Here is a 13,728-nt window from a genome sequence, read left to right as displayed (position 1 = left end):
CCGCACTTTTGGCAGCAACTTATAACATTCTTGGCCTGTTTTCCACAGTTATCAGTCAGGAATTGCTGTAATTTTATATTATTCTGAGCCTCTTTGTCAATTTTACCACTTGAAAGGTACGTTATCAAAGCAATTGTAAAGGGAAAAGTGAAAGTCAGACCTCACTGATGCCGACTTTCTCAAGGTTCCTCTGAAATAACTTTTGTATTTCATCTCTTTCCACGCAAGTCACCACTCTGCTTTTAACACTTGCCTCCTCCTGAACCCACTCAGCCTTTTTCAGGGGCCGTTCCATCCTGCAAATGCAGATAAACCTCCTCAGGTGGACCAGAGTTGCTCTCTGGGAATTAACATGCCAAGCACGTCTTTTCAAAGCACTTCTATACCGATTTCTACATCTGAAGGCCCATTAAAAAAGAAGGGGGAGAGTGTGTTGGGCACATCCACGCAAAGGACGAATGCAAATTAGGATTTGTTTCGGGGATTTTAAGGTTAGTGAAAGTGAACAGAAGGCATAATCCTGGAGAAGGACTACAGCATCCGAGGAGCCAGCCGATCAAAAGGCGTATCTGAGCTGCCACAAACTCGATATGACAAAACGGCACATATTAAAATGATCTGTGCTTAGATTGGGTGGAGAGGAAGATGAAGTGGGGACAGATATCTATATTTCATCCTACAGCTGAGGTGCTGTTAAGTGGTGGAGAGGAGGACCAGGGTCCTGCATTTATAATTTATCACGCAGACACTTGGTTAAAACAGTAAGTGCTAAAGAAAGAAAAAAAAAAGTGAGGACAGGAAGAGAAAAGACATGCATTCATATTTCATCATGCTAGCGCACATCTAGTTAATAAAACTGGAAAACAGAAGAGGAAGGGACAGCCAGAGCTAATTGGTCATTCCTGGGATCGCAGTACATACGCAGGAGGGATACTTTTAGCCCGGGACAGGAAAGGAAAGAGAGAATGACATGCATCCATATTTCAGCAGAATAAGGTGAATAAAGTGGGTGATAACAGGTGGGTGTTAGTGTAGACACATCAGGTCCACTTTCAATGGAGGGGAAAAGATGGGGGAGTGCAGGGAGGGGCCGAAGCACACCTAAAAGCTGATAACTGCCTCCATGAATGCAGACACATGGCCTTTATGGACTACCATTGGACTGAAGGCTGCTACTTTGTTGGCACTTTACGACGTCCTCTCGCTTCATATTGTCGCTTGCAGCACTTGACAAACGCACTGACCACACGGGGGTCTCCCAGTGTCCTTCAGGATAGATCACATGCCACCAAGGCATTCCAAACCTGGAAAAACCTCCCTATTTTGGTGTATATCATTTCAGCAGATTATGGTGTGATTTGTGTTTGTCTTTATAGTTCTGAATTGATTTCTACTACTTCTACAACTGCTCTGTTTCACTGTAGGAATGTTTAGAATTCTGCTAATCTATTAGCATTGGTAGCATAATTAAACATCATGCTTATTGCATAGATTGAAAGATGGCAATGATAAAGAATCACAAGAGGATAATCATTTGCTTTTCGTGCAACAGAGCTCACTGATGAAGACCTGTTCAACTATGTTGAACTATGAGACAACTCTGTTGTCTTCATCTTCAGTCTATTTAAGGACCTTTTCAAAGATGTTGCTCCTGAGCAGCTCACATTGTGCTCACTGACACAGTTCACTCCATCCCGCATTCACAGCAGGTTCTGTTGACCCAGCTCAGGCTGGAGTTGAAGTTTGGACAAATATGCAGCCTTTTATCGAGCTCCCGCGGTGCAAATGTATAGGCATTAACCATTAACCATGCTCCAAAACATGGACGCACACACGGGTCGAGGCGGGAACACACAGTGCCTCCGGGACCTTTTCAGCATTTTGATCTGTTGTGACCTTATGCTGAAATGGAAACAACATCACATAGTGTCATGATCGATGAATCCTCCATACAGCAAAATATCTCTCTGTGTTTTAAGAAAGGTAAGTAATTTTTTTATTAAAAGAAAATAACAAATATCTTGCTGTGAAATAATAATGGCACCTGCTTTAGATTTCATTCCAGGAGATGACCTTGACTGGATTGTCCCTGAGCCTGTGTGTTCTTCAACAGACCACCAACAGTATCTCCAGAAATGAGAACCGTAGAACAGTCTCGTCCCAATGGACTGATGCCAGGTGACATTTAAAGTTCTGGATGGTGAGCCCATTCCCTTCAAATCCAAACTTTTCACAGCAGAGTCGATGCAGCAAGGGATGCTGCCAACTTCAGCTTTAAAGTCTAACAGTTTCTAACATCCTCCTTCAAATGTCAGCGCTAACGTTAATGTCAGTGAGTAGATGACCTTTAGCTATGAAACCAAATGATCTCTGTCCAAGTAGCCCAAGAAGTCCTGAGGGTAGCGGGTCATTTAGATGGCTGAGTCACCGTGAAAGTCTTTTTTTGTCTGTTATTTTTGTCATGGTTAGCACATACTCATCTTTACGGCTCCTCGTACTGATTTTTGTACCTTTCTGACGCCATTTGTGTGAATTTTCAAGAGCAATTCAAAAAGATTGCCTTCACTTAGCACAACCGGACAGTTTTTAGGTACTGATCGCATGCTTCGTGCTTCAGAATGTAAATCTGGTCAGAGAGAACTTGAGCTGCACTTTGGGGCAGCTGAAGTGCACTTACGTGAGATGTAGACCATCGAGGCAGATCTTCACCCTACTATATAAGCTACATCTGCACTGTGTTGATTCTGCCATCGCAGCAATATCAAAATGTTTGGTGGAACAGAAAGGCCAACATCAGTTGTTTAGAGTCGGGTGCAGGTTCAGGATTGGATGAAATGGATTTAGGAGCTGTTGTGTCAAAGCTAAAGGGAATCTGTGGAATAGCGCTTCAAACCTGGACAAAGGCCCCAACAACAAACATCCGGTAAATAAAAGTCTGTTTGAAGTCAGGGCAAACGGCACAAATTAACCTCGTTAGAAAACCAAGAGGGGGCAACAAATGACGCGAACAATAAGAGCAACAATTTGACAGGTAATGGAGGAGAAAAGAGTAGTGAAAGAAATTAAACAACCAAGCCAGGGGAGCGGACAAATTAAACGAGGAGAGCGCTGGAGAGCCAGCATCCCCCTGTGCAGCCGTGCATGTCTGCGTGTACACTGTTAAACACAGCAGAGCGCTTCACACTTGTAAAATTTATCAGGCTTGTGTTTGTGAACATGACTGGCTCTCCCTCCCGCCACCCTGCCTGCGCCACTCCCGACTGTGCAACTGGAATCAGACGGGAATATGAACTGACCTGAAAACATTTGCCGTGATTTAGAATCACGCCGAGAAGCAGCCTGTCTTTATCGTCGCTTCACCAGCAACAGAGAGCAGCCTACTTCGACTGATGAGACAGGCAACAGAGCAGCGAGAGGGAGGGAGGTTTTAGAACGGATGGCAGAGGACGGAAGAAAGCGAAACCGGATGAGCTGCCATGTGCCATTTGAGTTTGTGGGGAATTGGCCAATCTAATCTAATCTAATCTAATCTCAGGTCTCTTTCTGATCACGTCAGTTAAATTCTTTAACTTCTTCTTCCACCTTGCTGCAGGAGTCCAGGCTCTTCTTAAGCCTGGGTTGGGTTCCTCCCTCTCCTTGATTTATTGTCAACTTTTATTTCACAAGATTTCCAGTAGGATACTAGGATATAGCTCCTTGATTTACACCTAGCTCTTGTTTTATATAAGCGTTATCATACAGTACTGGGTTGTTTTTGGGTTCCTTCTGGTGATTCTCATGTAGAGATTATGATCAGATAGATAGATATAGATAAATCAATAGAGAGATAGAGTATGTATTTCTTTGTATTTGTGTTTATGTATATGCTTAAAATCCATTAAACTCAGTTCGTGTCATCACAGTTATCCCCTCCCACATGGATGATTAATACCACGGCATGGACTCCTTTCACACATGCATCTCTCACACTCAGTAAGTGTAACGGCAGGAGATTATAAAGATGTTCTGCGGTCGATTTATTGGCCATTACTGAGGGGCTGAAGAACAGATGGAGCAGGGAAACTATGTGAAAAGGTGTTTCAGGACTACTCTGTCTTCCTCCCTGATTCCAGACTTAAAGGTCCATTCCAGTCAATTCTTTCGACTCCAAAACTTCAACGAATGACAAAAACTCTCAATTAGAGTTTTGCTGATAAGACCAACAATGTGAATTCACAGTGTGTTAAACTGCAACATTTGCATAACTGTACCTTTTGTTGGGAGGGCTTTTCTTTTTTTAAACAGAACTAATGATGCAGGTGGTCTCAGAAGATGCATCATTTCTGTAGGTTCCATCTATTTTACATCCCAATAATAATGACCATACCATATCGGCCAATTTGATTAAAATTGCTATAATAAGGAGTTTTAGTGATTGTGTCAACTGTCTAAATGTTAAACAGTGTTAAGGTCAATTATTTAGTTTTTCATTTCTTTTCTTTAGTTCCAAAAGGTTTGGAAGGATCATTGCTAACCCCAAAACGTCATTAAATTCCATGTCTGTTCTATGTCATCCTTTTACGGTCACTAAAAAAGTTTTCCTGTGAAATGGGAGTTGAGTTGTTGCTCACACTTTCCATCACTGGCTGCTTGTAGAAGAAATGTCCATCCATCTAGCTTATACAGCTCAGTAAGAATGTTTCAACTCCCCACTGAGGCTTTTAGGTGATAATAGCCACTGTTCCAAGTCTGCAGACGCAACTGTAGCTCTTGTGACAGGTATATGGAGTCCGTGGCAGGTCATTTGTTACCAAAATTGTTCTCACAATCACCTTTTTTGTCCATTTGTTCTCTTTGCTAGTTCATTTGTCTGACATTTCCTTCACCATGTTGATGGAAACCAGGTCTGTCTGACTAAATCCCTTTACTTTCCATTTTCAAGGATTTTGAATACTTTCTTCTTTTCCTTTAATTGCTTTAATCACACCTTGATTATACAGCAGATCTGATCTTTCTTCCAAACCCCCTTTTATCTTTGCTTCGTCGACTGTTCAATCTCTGGATCCTTATCAGAACACACACACACACACACACACACACACACACACACACACACACACACACACACGGTGGGAGCAGTGGCAGGTCTTTGAAGTCCTGTGCATGTGTGTCTCCTGTGGTCCGAGCCATCAAAGTTTCCATTTATGGTTACTGTGACAGACTCTTACTTTGACACACCATTTTCACACTTGTGCGCATATGTGTGTGTGTATGTGTGTCTGTCTGTGTGAATTACAGCAGAGCCCAGACACAGAAACACTTTGACCTTCAGCACTTCCTACACTCAAAGCGGCACAAGTCGGCACAAAGTTTACTGACAGGGATGATGTCACCCAGGGAAACTCTGGGAAAGGCTTTCTCTGCTGGCAGGACTGATTGTTTTCTGGGGATGAGATGTGATGAAAAAGTGAGTGTCATATTTGGTGGAGCAGTTTGTGCATTTTTATGATTGAAGATATGATTTGAAGAAGGTGTATTTGTGGCAAAGTGAGCATCTCTGAGCTGTGACTGAGTGAAATTTAAATTGTGGAGGTGATGGAAAAGCCTTTATACAATTTGTCTTTGAAACAGAAGGGTACAAGTTTGAGTGCAATGTTATCATTATGATTAGGGTGATCATTTTTTATAAATCAAAACAGGTTTTTATTACTAAACTAAATGTTTTGTTTTTTCAGTTTGTCTCCTTGGATACCAAATGTGAGGCTCCTTCCATTGTTCCCTTTGCATGTGAGGAAGAAGAAAACATGTAAACAAACTGATGTAATAAAATGTCTTGGAGGTTTTTAAGTGTTTGCTTATTGTCTTCACGTCCTGCCCGACCACAGCACCTCACAGGGTTGTGACTCGCGCAGCTCCCGCTTCAATATGAGCAACAACAGTGTTTTGTTGTGGGGCTATGATTTCTTTTCGAAAAAGAAGCCTTATCTAATGTTTTCTTGAATCTGCTTAATGAATGGGCTCTCGCTGTCCTGAATAATGAGCTACAGAGCACAAATTTGTTTCCAAAGCCTCCAAGAAACAAAGATGGCACGAGAGAATAACGCTCCAGAGCTCAAGCTGTGTTGCTTAATTAGCGAGCCTGTGTTGACTTGAAGAGATCTGTGTCTCCTGTCTCATTTCATGCTGTGGAAATATAGATTAAAAGACTCACAGAAGTCACGGAACTCTAATTCTTTATCGCACATTGTTAGCTTGTTAGGCATCCAAGTCTTTTCCACACTTCAGTCTCTCACTATTCAGTGCTTGTTTTTACCTCTGTTCAATGTCCATCTTCTTCTGTGACACCAAACAACGATTCAGCATCAGAGTCTTTTTTTAAGTGTCTTTGTTGTTGACCATGCTCGTGTGCTGATTTCTGTTTTATTTAAAGCTGGAGCTGTTGTTTTAGAGAGGAGACGTGCTGTGGAGGTAATCACAGCTTTAGTGGTGTGTGAGGTTGCCAGGATGTCATGTTCATGTTGAGGAAAAGTCTAAAGAGATTGAGGGAGGACTGAAATTGCTTGACTGCAGATGCTGTCGACGTGTATACTCATCTCTTTGTGAGTCACTCTTGAGTCTATTTTGGTTCTATTTAGGGCTTCTTTTGATCCAGGTTTCATTCTGAACTATCATTCTGAACTATCTTCAGAATGAACTATCTTTGTTTCCACCGTGACCAGATGTTTTTCTCTGATAAACTGCAACACAAGTAACATCTTATTTTCACCTTACTGTGCTGATTTTCACTGTTCGGGTGGCATCACAGTGTCAGAAAAAACACAAACTCCCTGAACTGCGACCAAAATTCAAGCACAGGTCAGTATTCATTGAAAAAAATGACGAGGGATTTTTTGGGTTCAATTACCTCCAGCGGCACTTTGTGAACTTTGGTAAAGATCTGACAATGCAGCAGCATCACGAAGAATCTTTTAGTTCAGGGATAAAATTGAGTTGCTAACAGAAAAAACAGCCTCAGCATTTGGCGAGACACATGAAAGAAACACGAACAGACAGTAATTTGCTGCTTCATTTAACACTCATTTATCATCATGGGCTAATTTAAACACACAGAGACTCGGCAAACAAATCTCTGTCGGTGAACGTAATTATACGGTCAACAATCATTCGGCATGGGTCAGGTGAGACAAACGGAAGAGTTGGCATGCTAGAAATGTAGCGTCTAGTTAAATTTGTCCTACCTCCCAAAGGATCCTTCTGAAAAAATGAAGATGTGTCTGTAACTGTGCTAGTGCTAGCGAAGGTGTAGTATTATAGTAATGAAGGGAAAAACATTATTATTAACCATAACTATGTAGCCTCTGCATAAACTCAAGTAAAGAGCTTTTCCCAATCCAGTACCATTCAATCAAACAGGAATTTTCACACATCAGCAGCTCAGGGGTAACAGCGGTAACAGCTCAGTCTGATGTGAGACGGAGCGAGGTCTTTTACTTCATGGTGGCTGTGTCGGCGGCAGCGAGCCACCTGAAGGATCCTCCTGCGTGGCATGGAAGGAAGATCAACAGCACGCTGCAGTTTAGGCCACCTACACACGCAGGCCCACAAATCCCAGAGAGACATCAAGCAAAGCTCTGGGTCAACTGGTGGCTAGAGCATGCTGGGAAATGTGGAAAGGAGGCAGGGGGAGAAAGCAGCTGCAATCTGTCAACATTAGAGGCATGTGTTGCTGCTGTTAGGTGAGTTTGATGTAAAGTCTATCCCAGGAGGGGGCTCCCATGATGCCGACACTCTGTAAAGTGTGCAGCGCCGCATTTGAAACCTCAAAGACTTTACGGAAAAGTGATGCTTTGAAATAATCGGCTACTGACATATTTACATCTCGGTAATGAAACCAACTGTTTGGCCGCTCAGTGGTGCAGGAACAGGCACATAAAAGAAGGGTCCGATCACAAGTCTCCTTTCTTTTCGAGCTGTACGTGCGCTCCCGTGCCTGCAGGTGGGTGCTCGGGGTACCCCAGGGTGACTGCTAGGATACGTGTTGTAGGCAGGTTATAGAGGACACCTCAATAATAAAACAATGGGGCATTTGTAAATTGCTACTGTGCATTATGGTAAAGATGTCATTAAGATGAATAAAATATATTAATTTGTGTATTTGCCATGGTCACGTTCCTCCTTTATGAATAGTTAATATGCATATTTGTTTGTGTAATTAAAAATCACATTAAAAAAGATTTGTCTGGGGCTCTTAAAATGCTGTCAAATATATGGTGCTGAATCCTTGTTTTTCATGGTTATAACTCAGCCAAAGAACCAACCCCAATGGTGATGTTTGATACCTCTCCCAATACACACCATTACTAGTGGGATTAACAGGATTGTGGTTCTACACACAGAGAGGGTGAGAGAAGCAATGTCAGACAAGAGGCTCTGGCATGGAGAAAGTAGTTTGAAGCCAGAGAAGCTCTTTGAAATGAAAGAGAAAATAGGATATATAGAACAAGGGGGGTAAGATAAAGGGGAAAAAAGAGGAAATTGGGAAGAGCAAGAATGACACAAGTTGGGTTACAAATGCCAAAAGCTGGAGTCAAATCCACAACATCTTGAGTTCATGGTGTGCTGCTCCACAGAACATCCCAGTGTGTCTAATGGGCTTTGGTTTCAGTCCATTTGGAAATAAAATCAAAGTGCACAGACCCAGGAAGCCCAGCGGTGAAGACTGTGTGAGCTGGTGTTACTTAAAAACGGCATCTGACTTCCTTATTTTCACCATGGAGAGCGAACGAGTAGGATTAATTCTTTAAATGTGCATGTGTTTGAAGAAAATTGTAATATATCAACTACTTTCAAGTACCTTGGAACTATTTTTTCATCATTGTGTGATGTAGCATTTTGACAATGGCATCATTCCCTTTTGTGGATAAAGTTTAAAGGAAATGTTTAATTTTAATGTGAAGTCCACCAAATCTATTGGAGGAGCATGTCCTGAAGTGGTGATTTCACGGCTGGTGTGTTGTAGAAAACCGCAGCGTTACCAGACGGCTGCTTGGACGTGACTACTCTCAGCGGTTTCAGCAAAAATACTTCAAAATCAATTCAAATTTTGACTGGATTCAGGTGTGATGAAGGTCTTCTGTGGCCATTTTGGCTGCTGGTTAGAAGCCTGACGGTTCAGTGGAACTCTTTGATCAAGAAGCGCACAACTGGACAGCACCTGAGCCAACACGCTCATTAGGGAGCGCAATGATGTCAAATATCTGACACATTTTGCTCAGTACGCACATCAGAAATGTACAAAGACAGAGAAGAGTTTTTTTTTTTTTAGTATTACTTTTGTTCTTAAACCTTTATCAACCTTGTACTGAAAGAATGTCACAAAAATATTCTCAATTTCTGTTTCAATTACACAAAAACACAGTAGAGCGCTGCATGTTTACCCACATTCAGAGTACTTTTGCACTGGTTTGAATATTAATAGAAGCAGTTTGTGTGAGGAAAAGTGCAAATGTTGCACTTTGTCTCAACAGCAAAGCATAAAACTACAACTAATTGGTCCTCCACGGGCCTCTGTGACAGGCCCCACTACTAGCTTATATACGGTGGAGAGGGATGAGAAAATAGACAGAATTAGATCGAAAAATGACTGTCAGAAAAATATGACTCCAAGAATATGGGGAGAAAAGTCAATGCGAAGCGCAGTTAAACAGCTTCATAACATCCAAAACCATAGGGCAGAGAGGTTATAAACTGTGCTGGGTTTTAAATGTTTCATTTATTCTTTTGCCCTTTTCAGGGCTCTCAGACTGACGAAGTAGGATAAAGAGGCAAAACCACATTAAATTGCACTTTTCGAATGTTCGATTGCCTCTGGCTGTTTGCACTTGTCATTGCTTGTCATTTAGCTTCATGGTAACAAGGAGCATTTTTGTGTGCTGCTCAGCTCTGAAGTGAATGTGACTGCTATCCAGTTTGTTCACTCCAATACAACAATCCCTGAGAGTCTGCTCCACAGCATCACTCACATCACCCACGTACTACTGACTCAGATCTGCTCCGTCGTCTCGTTTGGAGACAAGCATCAGTCCCCAGAGGATGGCGACTCACTAAAAAAGAAGGATGGAAGTCTGCAGTCAAGTAAATCAACCATAATCTCATCTGAACAGCCAGAAACACGACACATTTACATTGATGCTGCTAACACACCCAGCAGCTGTTATTGAAGCGTCAGTAATCTACAGAAAGATCAGCTTGCCTCCAGGACCTGCATTTCTAGTTTAATTATTGTCAGAACTCATTATTCTGGGCAATCATTTTGCACAAGAAATACATATTTCAGATGGAGTTAACAGGAGTATTTCAGCGATGGTTGCGGTGATGTCATCACTAGGTTTTTATGCCTGTGCTCGTCGGGATGGCCCCGAACGTGAGCATTAGCTGTGTCCGTAGCCTGATGTATTCTCAGAGGTGAAGAATTCCTCCTCAGCTCAGCTCTTTGCTTTGGCCTCCTTCAGTTTTTGCCATGGGGCATTGCAAACTTTAACTTCAATGTTTTGAAATGCTGACCCACCTTCCCAGATTGAATCCTCGTGGCTCTACACGAGGCTGATGAAGAGGCTCCCTGCCAAATTTCAGTGCCAGCGTGACGATTCCACCTTCCATCTGCAGCACGGTGATTTTCAGAACCTGCTATGGATCTATTATATGTGCATGGTGGACATTTAGAATATTTTAACTGTAATAACACAGGTTGTACCGATATAGTGATGGTCCTACACGGGCACTTTGTTAAGGTCAGGACAACTTTGGCTCTTTTAATCAATGTCTGATGAGCACATTTAATTAAAAAAAGAGCTCCCAACTGTGTTTTTCTATTCCCAGAAGGGTATTTGCTTGTTGTCTATAGCCTAGGTTTACCACTGCTGGCTCAGATGAGTGTACCCGTATGTTCCTTTATTCCTTCCCCTCTATTTGTTCATCACCCCCTTCTCCTCTGGGGGTCTTATTGTCTCTGCTTGTTCTCTTGCTCTACTCATGGCAGCAAGACTTATAGTCTATTTCGCCGAGACAGCAAAGTTGTTGTTTTTTTATACTCTGTTGTCTCTGTGGGTTTTTTTCCTTCGCACTTCTCCTTCCTGACTCATGTTTTTCATCACCAGCCCTCCTGCCCTCAGCACAACCCCGCGGAGTCCTACAAAATGTCAATCCTCAGTGAAGGAGGGGGCGAAACAGAGCAAGCATGATAGTTGTCTCTGTGTGAGACCACCTGCAACTGTGTGTGTGTGTGTAGGCGCATGTTTATGCTTGGATCAGCTTCGCTGAAACACTGTTTCGGCCTGTAACTTTGCCATTTGTGTTTTTATAGGGGTCACAGATTGTTTCTTCTTAAGTAAAGTTGAGTGCAGTCCACAAAAAAGTCATGGCATAAGAGGAAATGTTTTCACTCCAAGTGGTCAATTACGACAAGTCTGAGGCTCTGCAAATCATGTGACACACACCTTATGGAATAAAGGTGAGTGAACATGTTTAGTATTCAGAAATGTAATGTCGACATGTATAAAATAAGACAAATAACAATAACTTAAGTTGACTCCATTCAACAAAACCACTGCTGTCACACACCCACCCACATATCAGTGCATTCTGTAGCTAACTGAGAAAAGAATAGAGTGGCAGATGAAGAGGAAAGGACGAGCGTTCAGGGACATTCAGATGTAGTTACGATCTGACACCAACAGCTCCTCTGATTTTTCCCATCTTCTTCAAGGTTTAAGAGTGCCCGTGTCTACAAGTCCAACTCAGGGTTTTTCTTTAGGTTCCAGCCCTACCCTGCTGCTTGACCTGTCTCTTCCATCTGTGCCCAGCAAAATGCTCAAACGAGCTGTCAGAAGGGTCTGCTCCTCCAATGACAACCACCGAGAGATCGTTCCATTGTTTTTCCTCTCAGAACTTCATAGGTGGCCTTTCTCTTTCTGTCCTGCTGATGTTTGTATTTTAGCTCTCACGCATCAGTCGGTTTTCACTGACATTTGATTAAATTTGCTGAGGAAAAAGAAACTAAGATTATTTGCTAAGTGAAGCAGTTAAATTTAAGATCATTTTGAATATTCAGCCCTGTCAGTCAGTTCCTGAATGACCTGAGTGATAAAAAGGGGATTTCAGTAACTGAGGCGCTGAGCCCACAAAGCTCAGCTATACATTCCATCTATCAATCAACTTCCTGTCTGTCCCTGAACAGGGTCCCTGAATGGGGAGCTGGAGCCTGTTCCAGCTGCCTGTTGGCGAGAGGCTGGGCGGCCCCTGGACATGTTGCTGGGTCACCCCAAGGCCAACACACAATCAAACACATGAGGTCAATTTGGAGTCAGCTGTTATCTCCAATTCCATATCTGTGAACTGGGAGGAGACTACCTGGAGAGAACCCATGCAGACCCGGGGAGAACATGCAAACAGGGTGGTGACAGTGCTAACCACAGTACTACCATGCCCCCCAAGCAAAATCCTGGAATAATCCTCAACACTCTGTGTGTAAAGGATTCTTCAGATTAACTGAAGGATTCTTCAGTTGTCCAGCACTTGAGGAATGTTAAAGAATTTCAACTATATCTTCTGCGTTGTTATCAATCCATGTCTAACGGAAGCAGCGAGGCTTTCATGCTGAATATGAATGTGTTATTCGCATTGATAACCATTTCTTTGATGTGTGGGATATCGATGAGCCAGCTAGTGCTTCACTTTTTTTTTTTTTCCTAACAAGGCTGCTTTCCTCTTTTGGGGGCTTTGCAAATTCACATCAAGGCTTATGGTGACGAGGACTTTCATATCAAGATCAGCTCCGGTTCTGTTTTTCCTTTTAATTTCTCAGATGCCTGTTTTATTTTCTACTGTTTTCAGCTTAGTCTGGCATTTTTCTGCATTTCAGGCCTTTATGGAAGCATTTCAGATATTTTACATAACTGTCAAAGCTAAAACCAGCTAGATAGAAAATGATATTTTTAGGCTTTTAAATTGATACAGGACACATGGCTCCACGTGCACAGTGTTTCATGTAATGTGAACAATTGTTAAAATGGAATTAAAGATAGGGTTAATAGGGTTAAAATGATGCATTTGATTGTTTTATGTGTTTTCCAGATGGGGCCACAGCTGAGTATGGGGAATATGGGGCGCTGTAGAGAAGTAGATGACTGGACAAGTACATTTATCAGATGAAAGCAACAGGTTTACAGTCGCTGTGTCTGGACCTCACCTCTTACCTGAGAGGCTTCATCAGTTCGTTCAATATCGGTTTAGGTGTAGATTCTGTATTTCGACTTCTCTGTCTCATCTTGTCTGTGGTCTGTGGGTGCTCTCTCCCTCCCTACCTTGTACCATACCTCACCTTAAGGTTCCTCACCTGATTCTGACTGACTCTGCCCCCTCTGGGATGTATAACAGCTGACTTTTTCCTCTTTTGGTGTAAGTTGATGTTTTCTGTCTGTCTTCCAGCAGTAGCTGTTTCTTTTTTCAAAGATGTTCTTCAAAATGTTTGGTGTCAGTTGCTGTCAGTTTTTATGATTTGAACACAGCATTATCAAATAAGAACTGTTTAGAAGGACTTCTTTTGAAAAATCAAGGTGGATTAAAAGAGCTTCTGTGGTGATGAGGACTTATCTATTGAGGTTTGACAAAGGTTGAGCTGGAAGGCAAAACTCTGTTTACCAGTAAATCCCAGAAGTCTCCCTGTGGAAGCGTTACAGCCATGTCCAATTG

Source organism: Takifugu rubripes, chromosome 4, assembly GCF_901000725.2.
Source record: "Takifugu rubripes chromosome 4, fTakRub1.2, whole genome shotgun sequence".
In the NCBI taxonomy this organism is placed as follows: domain Eukaryota; kingdom Metazoa; phylum Chordata; class Actinopteri; order Tetraodontiformes; family Tetraodontidae; genus Takifugu; species Takifugu rubripes.
Note: the sequence above shows the minus strand (reverse complement) of the source record.